This window comes from Nuphar pumila, chromosome 4 (assembly GCF_984573655.1).
Source record: "Nuphar pumila chromosome 4, dmNupPumi1.hap1.1, whole genome shotgun sequence".
NCBI classification, from domain to species: Eukaryota; Viridiplantae; Streptophyta; class Magnoliopsida; order Nymphaeales; family Nymphaeaceae; genus Nuphar; species Nuphar pumila.
The window spans coordinates 131,013,216-131,028,512 of NC_143252.1; positions in this window are offsets into that span (position 1 = coordinate 131,013,216).

Sequence of the window (15,297 nt, forward strand, 5' to 3'; positions counted from 1 at the left end):
TTTTAAGTTTTGAAGCCCTTAAAAAAACTGCTTACATATCACAGTCACATAATTCAAACTCATTTTTATCAAAAAAACCTTATAAATCACATCCATATATTTGATCTACAATTTGATTTACCAAAATCTCAGTTCTAAATGCAAAATCTGACTTTTAAATCATATTTAGCACCTTCTATTTACTGTTTTTCATGTATTACAGTTGACTCAAATATGGTGTATTAAGCTATTTATAAACCACCCTTATTTTCATGAATTATGCGACATTGATTTTTACCATCTCAAAAGCGACATCTTATGGTGCATTAGACATGATAATAACATTCTATCATAGTAAATAAAGCATGCTAATCACATCCTCATGGTTAGATCTAAGATTTGTTGGTCTCGTTCGAAAAGATCTCGGCGTGCTATTCGGACCACCGCGTCTGCGATAGCTCTGACACCCTTCTTCTTCTTCTCTCCCTCCTTTCTCCATTTCTGTCTGCAGACGCATGCTAGAGAGGACCTTCATTTTTCGGTGTCGATCTTGATGAGAGAGATATCAGTGCGCTACCCGATGCCGGTCTGGACCATTTTTGTTATAGGTTCGATGCCTCCATTCCTTCTCATTCACAATTAAAGAGGGTTTCCGTTTGTAGATGATGGAACTACAAAGGAACAACCCTTCTTCCTTCTCCAATAAACCCCAAGAAGGTTAACGTACCCTTCTTTTTCTTCTTCATTTTCTTCTTGTTCATTTCTGTTGGATCATATTTCAGAACATACAGTTTCACAATCAACATCATGACATAAAGCAGGATATATAGCAACATGAAAATCATAATTAACAGTTGATTGAAACAGAAACAGAGAGCAAGCATATCGATTTCCGCATAATACCAAAATTCAGACAACAACACATGAACAAATAGATGCAGAAAACATAATAAAAACAACGAAAACATGTTAATATTGTATAACATGCTAAAGCGTATGGAAGTACTCTCCTTAGAGAAGATTTGCCCCCACATACAGTACAAATAGGGTCCGGCGTCCTTCCCCTAGGATACAATAGCCTCGACGATCAGGATCGGTGCACTTTGACGGATCGTCCTTCAAAGACAACCTCTTTGAACCGCTTTTGGAGAAAGTCCCTTCTGGGAAAACGCAGAGAGAGAGCGAGAGCAGCAGGGAGAGAGAAAATGCAGAGCCTTTCTTTCTCAGAATTATGTGCATCTAGCATATGTGTAACCCCAGCCCTAACCACATTTTTATAACCCACGAACAGTTACAAAAATGTGGAAGGGAACCATTACGGAATTCGAGGAGTCGAGACCCGTTAACGGACATGGACTACGAAGAGTTGTGACCCATTATCATTTCTCATAACCCATTAATGAATCCAAATAATCACAGAAACTTTGAGCAAAAGGTACTTTGGTCTTGATTGGATATGGCCCTAAAGGGCCAATTACCTGAACCCGAGCCCGACCCAGCTCGGCACGACACGGCGGGCGGGTGCACGCACGCGTGTGTGTGGTAGTCATCCCATCCTCTTGTTCTTAGGAACAAGTGTAAGAGTTTACATGTAGGTTATAAAGCCCACAACAAACTCAATCCTCTTCAATATGAGACTATTCCATATCATCAAGTCCAAACCTTTTTTTCCAAAAAAGGAAAACAATCCACGTTTTCTTCATTTGAATTCTCTCACCTTTTCTTCCTACATCCAACATTCCCCCACAAATTCAAAGAATAAAAATGAAAGGAAACCAAGATACAAGATGGTATAATCTACAACAGGACATATCATGCTTTCAATAATGGTACCTTCCGGTTTGAACCACTATCTTAGTTGACTAACTTTACCCCCACAAGAACGAAGTGAACTGAAGTCTTGAACTTGAACCTTTGATGTAGGCGTGTCCATTAGCAACAACACGATAAAGGTTCTGATTGTAATCTTTAGGGGCGGTGCGTTAAAGGCCATGCGCTTGAATCCTGTTTCATGAGTGACTTTAGAAATAACCCAATTCCTTAAACTGCGGCCACACAGTCACACTCACATAGGTGGGCTTCTCCAGAGATGCACTGCTAACATCTCGCCTATAAGGCTTTGAACCCATTCAAAGTTTTAACTCTTCCTTAACTAGCGGTTACAACACCTTTCCAGAGTAAATAGGGGAACAAACACAGATACATAGTATCCCTTAAATAAGGTGCTATCCAGATCACCCTACAGCTTGTTATTATCACATTGAACCTACTTTGTTGGATCTTTACTCAGATAGGTTGGGTAGCTACTATAGATGAACTACTGATGAGTTTCAGTTCCATCCCCTCTTTAGATTTTAGGACTATTGACTTATCTAGTCCTTTCGTTAATGGATTAGCTGTGTTCTCTTTGGATCTAACATAGTCCATAACAACTACTAACTGAGACACTAGTTCCCTTACAAATTTTATTATGACTTGGATGTGTCTTCTCTGCTTTTGATTATATTTTGTGCTTTTGATTTTTGCAATTGTAGCCATATTGTCACAACACACAGATATAACAAGAATTGATTTGCTCATTAAAGGAAGCTCCTCAAGAAGTCCCTTTAACCATTCAGCTTCCAATCCTGTGATATCTAAAACACAGAGCTCATCCTCAAAAGTAAACCGTGACAAGATGGTCTGCTTTACTGATCTCCAAGCGACCGCGCTGCCACCCAAGGTAAAAACATACCCTGTCACGCCATAACTCCTAGAGTTCATGGCTATCCACCTCACATTACTATATCCCTCAAGAACAACAAAGAATCTCTTATAATGCAAACTCAAGAAAATAATTCCTTTCAGGTACCTAAGTGCCCTATCCAATGCCTTTCAATGGGTGTGATTTGAACAACTTGTGTATCTACTTAATTTTGTCACGGAGAATGAAATATCCGGTATCGTGCAATTTGCAAGATACATCAAACTTCCAATAATTTGGGAATACCTTAATTGAGACACAGGGACACCAGTCGTATTCTTATGAAGAGGAATAGAAGGGTCATATGGAGTTGCTACAGATCTTCCTTGGTTATAGACAAATTTCTCAAGTACTTTCTCAACAAAGTGAGATTTAGAAATGACTATCCCCTCAGCTGAATGAGTAAGCTTTAAGCCGAAGATCACATTTGCAACACTCATATCCTTCATATCAAATTTACTAATAAGAAATGACTTTCTCTCATACATAATTCCCATATTGAAACCAAATAATAGAATATCATCTACATACAGGCATAAAATAATACAACCATCACTTTTAACTTTGCAATAACCACATCTATCAGATTTATTGACAATAAAGCTAAATGATAAAATAATATTATCAAACTTCTCATGCTATTGTTTAGGGGCTTGTTTTAGTCCATATAATGACTTAACAAGTCTACAAACTTTGTTTTCATTACCAAGAGCCACATAACCTTCAGGTTGATCCATATAGATCTGTTCTTCAAGATCGTCATGCAAAAAGACAGTCTTCACGTCCATTTGATGGATCGAGAGATCATAAATGGAAGCCAGTGCAATAAGCACTCTAACAGTGGTCATCCAGGTAACCGGAGAATAGGTATCAAAATAATCTATTCCCTCCTTTTGTTTAAACCCCTTGGCAACCAGTCTTGCCTTGTACTAGTCAATGGATCCATCTAGTTTCAACTTCTTCTTAAAGATCCATTTGCACCCAATAGTGGAACTACCATGAGGGAGGTCAACCAATTCCTAAGTGTCATTAGAGACAATGAAGTCCATTTCACTCTTTATGGCTTCTTTCCAATGCCTTGCTTTAGGTGAAACCATTGCATCTCGAAAAGTGGAAGGATCAACCTCGATAAGGTAAGTGATAAAATTACTTCTCAAATCTTTGGTAATCCGTGGTCTTTCGCTCCTTCTGGGTTCAACCACTTTCTCAAACTCAATGGGTCTAGGATGAGAACAAGATGGTTCTACCCCTACATCTGTCATCCTTTCCACATGTTCGGGAATGGAACCAGAAGTTGAAAGTATATCTAAAGAAGAAAGATTCTGAGGTACACCAACTTTCATGAGAAATATATCCTCAAAAAATTTAACTTCTTGAAGCTTAATAATAGAGTTTACATCTATGCCAGATATCTCAGACTTAATTACTAAAAACTTGTAGGCATATCTGTTCTCTACATAACCCAAAAAAACAATATCTACGGTTTTAGGACCCAGCTTCTTCCCGTTGTGCCCTGGGACAAGTACCTTTGCAAGGCACCCCCACACTTTAAGGTATTTCAAACTCAATTTCCTATTTCTCCAGAGTTCAAAAGGGATATTGTCCTTATATTTTTGAGGAACTCTATTCATAATATGACAAGCCGTATTCAGAGCATTCTCCCACATATAGGTAGGTAATAAAAAACTCTCAAGTAGAGCATTTATCATGTCAGTTAGGGTTCTATTCTTTCTTTCTGCAATCCCATTAGATTGAGGAGAATATGAAACAATAAACTCATGAACTATGCCAACAGATTTGCAATATCCATCGAGTTTATTAGAGGTATATTCTCCCGCTCTATCAGACCTCAATCTTTTAAGTTTTCTACCAGTTTGTGTTTCTGCTTCATTATTAAAAATAAAGAACTTATCAAAAGCTTTATCTTTTGATTTTAGCAGATATACATAACAATATTTAGTGCCATTATCTATAAAAGTGATAAAATACTTTTTATAATTTCTGGTTAACACTCCATTAAACTCACAGATATCTGTATGCACCAGATCCAATATTTCAGAATCTCTAACAATCGTATGAAATGGTTTCCTACATTTTTTGCTTGCACACAAATTTCATATTTTTTAGTTTTATCTATGGAATGCTCAGGAATCATCTTCAAGTTCATCATGCATTTCACAGAATTGAAATTCACATGACCTAATCTATTATGCCACAAATCAAATGATTCTATGTTATATGCAACATTAGACAATGAATAAAAAGAAACATCATTCTCTAATTTATCGCTGCAAATATGTTCAACACGAAGTTTAAACAAACCATCATCTAAATACCCCTTGCCAATAAAAGTTTTAGAATGTAAAATAACAACTTTATTACATTTAAAGTTAAATTCATAACCCTCTCTAATGAGACATAAACCACTTAAAATGCTCCTTCTGACTACAGGCACGTGGTGCACTCTGTGTAAAGATAGAACTCGTTCTGAAGGAAACTTCAGATCCACGCGTCTAATCCCTAACACCTTTGCAGTCGTTGAATTGCCCATAGTCACGGATCTGCCTACAACAACCTGGTATGAGACAAAGACAGACTTATCAGTACAAACGTGCACATTAGCCTCAATGTCAACCAGCCACTCAGTTGGCTCATAAACATGATAGATTTGCGGGTTAATAGAGACATACCCAGTATTGGTCCCAACGACCTCAGTCACCATATTGACTTGAGGTGTTCCATCTGTGGTTCCATGAGCTTTGGCCTTCTTAGAAGAACGTTCCATAGCCTAGTGCCCAACCTGCCCACAGTTCCAACATAATTTGTTTTTTGCCTTTTTTCTAGATTTTAGTCTTACGTGTAAATTGATTTTTCATTGCAGATTTTGGTTTTTGTCCCTTGCCCTTAAATGATCTGGTCATCATGTTCACTTTAGGTTGTTCAGTTGGCATCAAACCTGTTTCTGGCTCCTATGCTCTTCTTTAATGGCTATGGCTACCATAAGATCATCCAGGGAGATCTCCCCTCTACGGTGCTTGAGAGACATACCAAAGTCTACCTAAGACTTAAGAAATTTCTTCGCGATGGTCATTATTTGAAACTTCTCAGGAAGTTTCATATCAGTCTCAGCCAAACTGTGAAGCAACAACAGAAACTTGTGTGTCTACTCAGTGATCGACTTGCCCTCTACCATCTGATATTTCAAAAACTTGGCAACCGAGTACTTCTCAAGACCTTGGTCTTCGGTATTGTACTTTTTGTCAAGTTGATCCTATAATGCTTTAGTAGTGGTAGACGATGAACAATATACATCGAGCAACGTGTTGGACAAAGCCAACAATATGCAACCACAACATATACTGTCCTTCTCTTTCCACTCTACAACCACATTGATCATATTAGGATCAGGGTCAGTTTCAAAAACCGAAGGGCAATCAAGTTTCAGAACAGATAACAACCCTATCATAGTGAACCAGATTTTTATGCGTTGCTGCCAACGCTTGAAATTCTAACCGACAAATTTTTTAGGTATACCGGACATGTCCACTTTTGGTACAAAAGCAGAAGAAGTCGACATGCTTAGAATCTTCTTTAAGACTGTTGGATCATATTTCAGATCACACAGTTTCACAATCAACATCATGACATAAAGTAGGATATACAACAACATGAAAATCATGATTAACAATCGATCAAAACAGGAACAGGGAGCAAGCATATCGATTTCTGCATAAAACCAAAATCCAAACAACAACATATAAACAAATAGATGCAGAAAACACAATAAGAATAACGGAAATATGTTAATATTGTATAGCAGGCTAAGGTGTACGAAAGTACTCCCCTTAGAGAAGATTCGGCCCCACATACAGTGGAAATAGAGTCCGGCGTCCTTCCCCCATGACACAATAGCCTCGATGATCAGGATCGGTGCACTCCGCTAGATAGTCCTTCTTCAGAATTCTGTGCGTCTAGCATATGCATAACCCAGCCCTAACCACGTTTTTATAACCTATGAACAGTTACAAAAATGTGAAAGGGATCCGTTACGGAATCCGAGGAGTCGTGACCCGTTATCATTTCTCATAACCCATTAATGAATCCAAATAATCACAGGAACTTTAGGCAAAAAAGTACTTTGGTCTTGATTGGATATGGCCCTAAAGGGCCAATTACCCGAACCTTTTAACGAGTTGTATTTTTTAGCAATTTTTCTCTTTTTTTTTAATCTGTGTGAAGGAAAGGAATTTTCTGGTAAATTTCTTAGTTTTACAGAGAGATTTTCTCTTTCTTTTGATCTTTGTTGATTTCCCAAGTCTCTATGAATAAAAGGAAATTTAAGCGATTTTTCAGGGTAAGAAAAAAAGATACGTTCGTTGGAACATATTGACAAAAGTTAAAAAAATGCAAAATAAGAATTTTTTATTGAAATTTTTATTTTTCTAGTGTTTCTATTCGTAAAAATATCAACCAAAATAAATTAATTGAAAATATACAAAATAAAAAATAAAAAAAGTAACAAATCAAATTTTTATTTTCCCAAGATACACCCAATAAAGATGTAACTATCTCAACAAAATTGAGATATTTGCATAAGAACAAAAATATAATAATATTTTAAATGTTTTAAGTGGTTGGCAAAATATCACGACATTTTAAAAAATATTACTAAAGGTGTGTTTGACGGACTATACTATCAAATCAAGGGCAATCTAAGATATGATCCCGTCGAACCAAAAATGGGATTTGGCGATCTTTTGTTCTATGATCTAAGGTCCATTGTTTGAATGAGCATTAAATTAACGTGTCAAACTTGACAACCATATTTTGGCAATTTTATCTGCATTAGGGATGTTAACGTGTCAAACTGAGGTCGGGTTTAGGAATTATCGGGTAGCGCGTCTAGATCTCTCTGGCCAAGATCGGCACCGAAAAATGGAGGTCCCTCGGACAAAAATGAAGAGAGAGACAAAAGAAGAGAGAAAATGGAGGAAGAAGAGAGAGAAAATCAATCACTTTGTTTAATTTGATTGACGGGAATGTAAATACATCATCGTATCATGTCACATTAAATACCTTGTCCAATTGTGAACGGGAACGTTGATGCCACGTGGCTTGTATCGGCCATTGAATTCCAAGGACAGGATTGTCAACTGAGAAAAAATCTCATTTGACAAATGACCTAATAGAGACTGTTCTAAGGAACCGGCTGGGACAGAACTGTCCAAGGTACCCCGGGATGATGAACGACACCCAAAACTTACCAAAATCTTCATACGCCATTTTTTCCGCCATTAATGCTGCTTATCTAGAATGCGGATAGTATCACAGAGTGTGGGGCCCATTTAGGTGGGGACCACCTTTTCGAATGGGTTACTACTGCGATTGTTCTTTCTGGGTGAGAAACCGTCTTTATGGTTCCGATTAAGAGTTTAGAGGTGTCCCGTTGACTGTGGCCCTGTTCCCCTGTTTGATGATGTCAATCTCCTCTAGAGATAATTTTTAGCGGGCTCCTTTCATCTTTGTGTCCAAAGGACACCCACCCCAAATATCGAACTTGTGACGGTGTTCAACTTGAACGCACGCCTTAATTGGACGGTTGCCTGTTCAATATTCCTTTGACCCAAACAACAACAACAACTACGCCTTCATCCCAAAACAATTGGGGTCGACGATATAAACCAACAAAGAAAATCATTATGGGTCTTCCACATGAATCCTTTTCCTTTATTCATTTCTATCCAATGCCATGTCCTCGGTGAGATTCAAAGCATTCATATCCTTTCCTATTTCCTATCACCTCCATCCATGTCTTCTTAAGCCTACCTCGACCTCTTTTAACTAATATATTTTTTTATTTCTCCATCCTTTTAACTGGAGCATCATTAGGCCTTTGTCGAATATGTCCAAACCACCGTAAACGATTCTCTCTCATCTTATTTTCAATGGGTGCAACCCCTACCTTCTTACGTATCTCCTCGTTCCGAATCAATATTCCTTTGACCCATTACAACAAATTATGCATCCTTCTAATCCCGCACAAAGACAAACAAGCAGAAAAAGAAAAACAAAATAGACAAGATTGCAGAAGTAAAAAAAAAAAAAACATTTTATGTTTCCGTGTAGTAAAAAGCAATGAGGGTCATGCGTTTCTTTCAAACTTGACCGAGATATTTATTTCATCATATCGTATGGGATAATCTCTGCTGGAAAAGGAAATTGAGGTTTGAGTGGGCATAAGTGAAAAACTCAAAAATCCGTTAGAAAGGTGTTTTTGCAAATAAGGGTAAAAAAACGTAAATTTTCTCAGCACATAAGCCAGGCGGCTGTTTGAAAACGCGTTTCTTAAGCGAAGCGAGTACATGTAAATTCCAAAACATTAGGCTACTTTTGTTAATATGCTAAACACTTAGGTGCTTTTTCGTAAATTATGTAAAAAGGAAAAAAGAAAGTCGGATTAAAGGCCAACCTTTTGCGTCTAATCCAAAAGATTGGCGCTGCTTTTCTAAAATTTCAGAAATAGGGTCATATGCTTCAGAAATATCGTGAGATTTATAAAAATCTCTCGATTGCCCCAAAAGTTTAAAACAGCAATTTCTTCTGAGATTTTCAAAATATTGCGAGATTTATGAAAAACATAAGTAATGTGATTTAAACACGATATTTATGTTTTATCGTAAAAAAAAAATGTGTGTTTTTATTTTTAAATATTTTTTATAAAACATAAAATTTTTAATATTTATTTTATTTATTTTTTATCGAAAAAGTGCTAGATTTATGAAAATTTTCAAATATCGTTCTTGCTCGTTCAACGTCTTCCTTTGGTCCACGAATAACCAAGGCAATGCTGTGACCAAGTTGGAGGTTCGGGAACCACCTCTAATCAATCTAAGCCCAAATGTATAATAAGCTAAATCATAAACCCATTAATTATTGGCATAAACTCATTCAAGCTTTTCAAGATGATGATGATATTTCACAAGCATTGGCTGTGAGGAAGGCTTGAGATACTCAAGACCAACCTTGGTTTCCTGACACAGGTGCCTCCACCCCACCCATGTGACATCAAAACCATGAACTCTATAAATATTTGGACTTAGAAAAAAAAACATGGTTGGAGATGGATCTAAACTTGACATTACTTAGGTAAGATAAGTTTTTTATCTTTAGATAATGTGCTTGTAGTTTGAAAAATGAAGAAAAACTTGATTTTCATTAGTCAATTAACTGCTTATACACCAAGGTAGTGATGTTGGACGATGGAATTGATGATCTGTTCGGATTTAGACCAGCAGTCAAAGAAGTTATTTTCCACCAAATTTCTATCAGCAAATAAAGAATTGTGGCACCAGCATCTCGAGCATCCACACAAGCAGGTATTTGATTTTTTGAGTAGGAACAGTAAAAATTGAAATAAAATCCACACCCTGGCACGCTGCAAGGCTCTCTTAGACTTAGTGTGCAACACCCAATTTGCCTTTAAAAAAAAAACAATGGGAATAGCGTCTTCATTGATTTGCTTCTAATTGTAGCAACTACGGGCACATAGATTATTTGACCGATGACCGACACTAAGCTTGAATGTTCTCTCTTTTTTTTTAAAGAGTTATTAAGCAAAATAATTAATGCAGTGAATCCCTCATGATCATGCCCAAGATAAAGTAATTTGTATACGCTCCTTACAAATCGAACACCTGCTTGTATCTCCGAGACAAATGTATGCCACAAAACTACTCACATTGGGCTAAAAACAAAGGGTCTACATGTTTAGTTGTGGTTAGAGTATATGCAAAATGGCCTGTAGAACAGGACCGCACTGCTCCTTTAGGCATAGTATTGATCTAGACGGCTTTGGCGACTTTAGGAAGGGTTAGAGACTGGCCCTAAGGTATGAAGTATACAAATACTTGAGACAAAGTTGAGAGGATAACTTATCGACAGAACCATGTTGATAGGGCTTCAACGTTAGCTCCAACATGTAAGAAAGTTTTTCGCTGCAAGACAAGGGTACAAGAAGAGCTTGAGCCCTTAGAAGGAATGAAGGATTAGTCTAGAAAGGCTTAGCCTCATGTGAAGGTTTTGAGAAAACTTTAATATTATTTTATTATTTTAATGGGAAACCTTAGACCTCTATTTATAAATGAGAGACTTGGGATAGAGTTTTTAGTTAATCATATAAGCCATAAAGAGTTCTACTGTAAAACAAGAAGTAGACTAGAGAGATGATTCTAGAGTTCTATCTCTGTCATGATTCCTATTCTAATTAAAATTCCTAATTAAAATCAACTTAATACCTGATTAGACTTTTCTTAATCATATTCCTTAAAGATGAAAGAATTCTGTAAAGAGGTGAGACGTTCACCATGAACTTCTTAATTAACACCCTCTCATATGGGCTCTGCTGGCTAGCTCTCCATACTTTTGGTATGGACAAGTGTCATGCTTTTTTTTTTCTGGTATGAACATGTGTCCATTAACTTTTTTACCTGTAAAGATGATGCCTCAGCTGTCACACCACCCTTATGGGTCTCACCTAAGCTTGAACGCCCCCTCACAGCTTGCAGAGAAAGACATGTAGATTCTAAAGCTCAGATCCGTCCCATCTTTGAAATTCATGTCGTAACAAGGTTTATTTAACCAAATCCAAAATTGGCTACATCCATTAAATCAATAAATGAAACTCAAGCGGCTTTTGGAACTTTAGATGTCTTATATGAGGTTATATGACAAATAATGACCTGAAATGTAGTGTGTGCTTGGGTTTTAGTCAAATATCAATTTTGTTTTTCAGTTATGCGTTTGGGGCATTTGAGTCGACAAGCCTTGTGTAGAGATTTTATGGATAAAGTTGGCATTTACATAATAGTGTGTGGTTATAATGGGTATATTAAATTATTTAATGTGTAATAAATATCTTAAGATATGTGAGGGCTTACTTAAAAGTGCATAGGAATGTAAAAATTTGGTATGAACAGTCACAATGCATTAGCGAGTGATTAAAAATTAATTTTTGTAACATGATTGAGGCCTAAGAGAAAAAAGCCAAAAGTCATTAGAATTATTTTAAAAGTGTATAGAAAGGGTCCCAATGCTTATAGATTTGTGTTAGAATTGTTGAGAAAGAGCCCTAATACGTATATACGTGTGAGACTTGTATTTTTGTATGAACCAGTGAAATATATGTAATATGTATCTCTTTTCTTCCCTGATTTCTCTCTTGGGTTGAGTACTTCTTGATTAAGGGTTGGTTTTCCCCCCACATTTTCATCATTAGATGGGAAGTTCATTTCATATTGAACCAAAATAGGGTTACGTACATATATAGTTTGTACCATGGATATTGAGTCCGAACGATAGACTCATATTCGACTAAGAAATTAAATTGATTTAAGAAACTATCTTAAATATTGGAGATTTGAATTATCAAAATTAGAAAATTTTCATCTATAAATAGATGAGAATTTAGGAGTTTAATCATAGTTGGATTATGAGATGATTTTCGGCTTTAAGTTTTTGATTGTTTTCCTATCATTTCTTGCATTTGATTTTAATTTTTAGTTTTTCTATAGATTATTAAATGTTCTTAGATAAATTTATAATTGAATAGATTTTCTCTGTAAATCCGATGACGAATTTTACATCCAACATGAACACTAATTGGGGCTCGGTTAATTTGTTTTCGGAACCACATTGACACATTAGTTTAAAACAGAAATGACAAAGCAAGGTTCTTTGGTCACTGCTCCAAAGGGGTTTGAAGCAGTGGGGTAAGGCCTGGCCGCTAGGCAGTTGGTCTTAAGTTCAAATTCTATGGGCATCAACCCTTGCTCAAGCCTAGCAACTCCCTAAGGTCAAGAGGTAAGCTCAGAGAGTTTTATGCTGTCAGAACAACGATCGTAAGGCAGGTAGAGCCAATGCGACTAGGTCTTTGATCGCGAGGACAGTTTTTTTTTTTTTTTGAAGAAAATGGCGAACCATGGTTGTAATAGTTGAAGTATATTTTGGTATCGAGTGGTTGTGTCTGGATTGCAGATTTTGATATTGGTGGTTTGTGAAATCAAGGAAGGACAGACAGGTGCGGCAGTGTGTAATACTGTAGCCATCATGATCTGAAAGAGGGAGATGGACCATTCTTTTCCATGTCTTCATTATTACTTTTTCACCAGTCTCAGACTGTCTGTCAGGTACGTACTTTTTTGTCTTTCGGCATTAGGCGTAGCATTGATGGTACGGTCTGTTGGGGGAGCTCGTGGCTGAGTGAGGACCAAAACCATCCACACCACAACCTGACTGAGACAGAGGCCTTGTCTTGTCCCCTAGATGGCACTCTCCGTGGGGCCCATGGAGGGGACTATTCCCCAGTACGGTCCATTCGGTATGGAGTGTGGTGTCATTGAGGCAGATGATGGGTCTGCTGCACAGTGCTTCATGTCGCCATTTCGGTGATTGCGGACTAGTCGGGTCACGCCTGACCCCCGTTTGAGCACCTTCCTTAGTCGTGCGTCACCCTGTCGTGCGCGTGACATTGCTTCATCTTTTTAAGAGCCCTCTAACTAAGGGTGTTAATGAGTCGGGTTTGACCAGAAACAAACTCTATAAAATAAGGGTTTGAATCGTTTGATGGTAAAGTTGTAAACAAGGTCTCATTAGAATCCGGGTCCAAATAAAATATTTCAATTAATATACGAAGCCAGGTAAGGTTTCTGAAATTTCATACCAGACCCCGGCCTGACTCGAGTTCTAACTAAAATCTACAATTTTTTAATGTAATTTTTTTTATTTAATCGGGTAAGATCCAGATTATATAGTCCTTATAGGATCTGAGTATGGTTTCCCTTACGATGGGTCCGATTGGACCCAAGTTCGGTGCTACTAGCATCTCAAATGAGATCAGGGTTGGTCCCACCTGAGCACGAAGCAAACCCGACCCCCTTTGACACTCCCTTTTTTTTTTTCGAAAATTAAGCTGGGGTTAGGCAGACTCCTAACAGTTATACAACTATACCAACAACGTCCCAACACAAGGTGAAGCGGAACCCCGTTGCTAAGGTGTCTGACTGTTTGTCCAAGCTTGCATAGAATACACTGTTCTTATCCCGTACAGACAAGGACAGTCGTGTTCTTGTTCAAGACACACTATCCCAAAGAGATTTTCATTTTTTTGAATGTCATTCCTCCTCTCCCCGTCCACATTGTTTTGGGGAGGGAGTAGAGTAGGAACGAAAAAACACGTCCTGCAGGGGACGCGAAACTCCGTATCCAACGTTTGACTGTACATCCCGTTCATCCCTGGTGGACACCCAGTCAAACGTCCCTAAAAAAGTTTTTGTTTTGTTTTTCTATAAAATTAACATTACAGATGTAATCTCATGTTTTTTAATAGAACTTAGCATCACATTGTGACATATTAGGTTTTCATAAATGTTAAAAAATGAATGCCCTACAATTGCAATATTTTTATAGGTATAAAATCATATTTTATATAAAAAATATTATTCAAAAGTTGTCCGTTACTATTTTGGACATGTTGAATCAGTTTATGAAATCAGATCATATCAAAACAACATATATTATGGAGATCTCAAACATTTGTAATTTAAGTATTTGATACCCTCATGGGTAAGGAATTACCCCCATTGCTATAACTCGTAGTAGAATATGAAAAAACTTAGTCATACCTTATGAATATAAACCAATATGAGAATTTAGTTGGGACATTTTCTACTGAGCGACACGTTGTACTCTATAAGCCCGGAGGCAGTGATAAATGGGCAAGGGTTGCTAGGTCGTCGCCTGAAAGCGATGTGTAACACCGGCGCGCGGGTGTGGTGTCAAATAGGCAAGGGTTCCCTCACTTTGTTTGACGGGTGGGGGTAAAGAAGTTAGTCCAAGACCATAAAATTAGGTTAACCACTTGGAACAAAGGATCTTTAACTGGTGAGTTGGTAGAGTTAGTAGATGTTATGTGGAGGAGAAAGATTGATATTTTATGTCTAAAGAAGACCAAATGGGTAGGTGAGAAAGCAAAAATGATAAAACCTTGAGGATATAAAATTTGGTATACAGGAATAAATAGGAATATGAATGGAGTAGGGTTTGTTATGAGTCGTGAGTTTATAGATAATGTCGTTGAGGTCCATAGGAAGGGTGATGGGATTTTACTCATTAAATTAGTATTATGTTCGGATATTATTATTATTATTATTATTAGTGTTTATGCACCTCAAGTAGGTTTAGATGATTCCATTAAGCGTCAATTTTGAAAAGATTTAGATGGAGTAGTACAAGGGATATCTTATGGAGAAAGGCTTTACATCGGCGGTGACCTTAATGGGCATGTAGGCATTAGTAGGGATGAATTTGAGAGTATCCATGGAGGCTATGGTATAGGAGAAAGAAACGAAAGTGGAGAAAAGATTTTAGATTTTGGTTTGTCCTATGATATGATCTTAGCAAACACTTGGTTTAGGAAGAGGGAGTCTCACCTAGTAACATTTAAAAGTGGGGTTAATACGAGTCAGATAGATTTTTTCCTACTTAGAAAGATAGATAGGGGTTGTTGCATCGATTGTAAG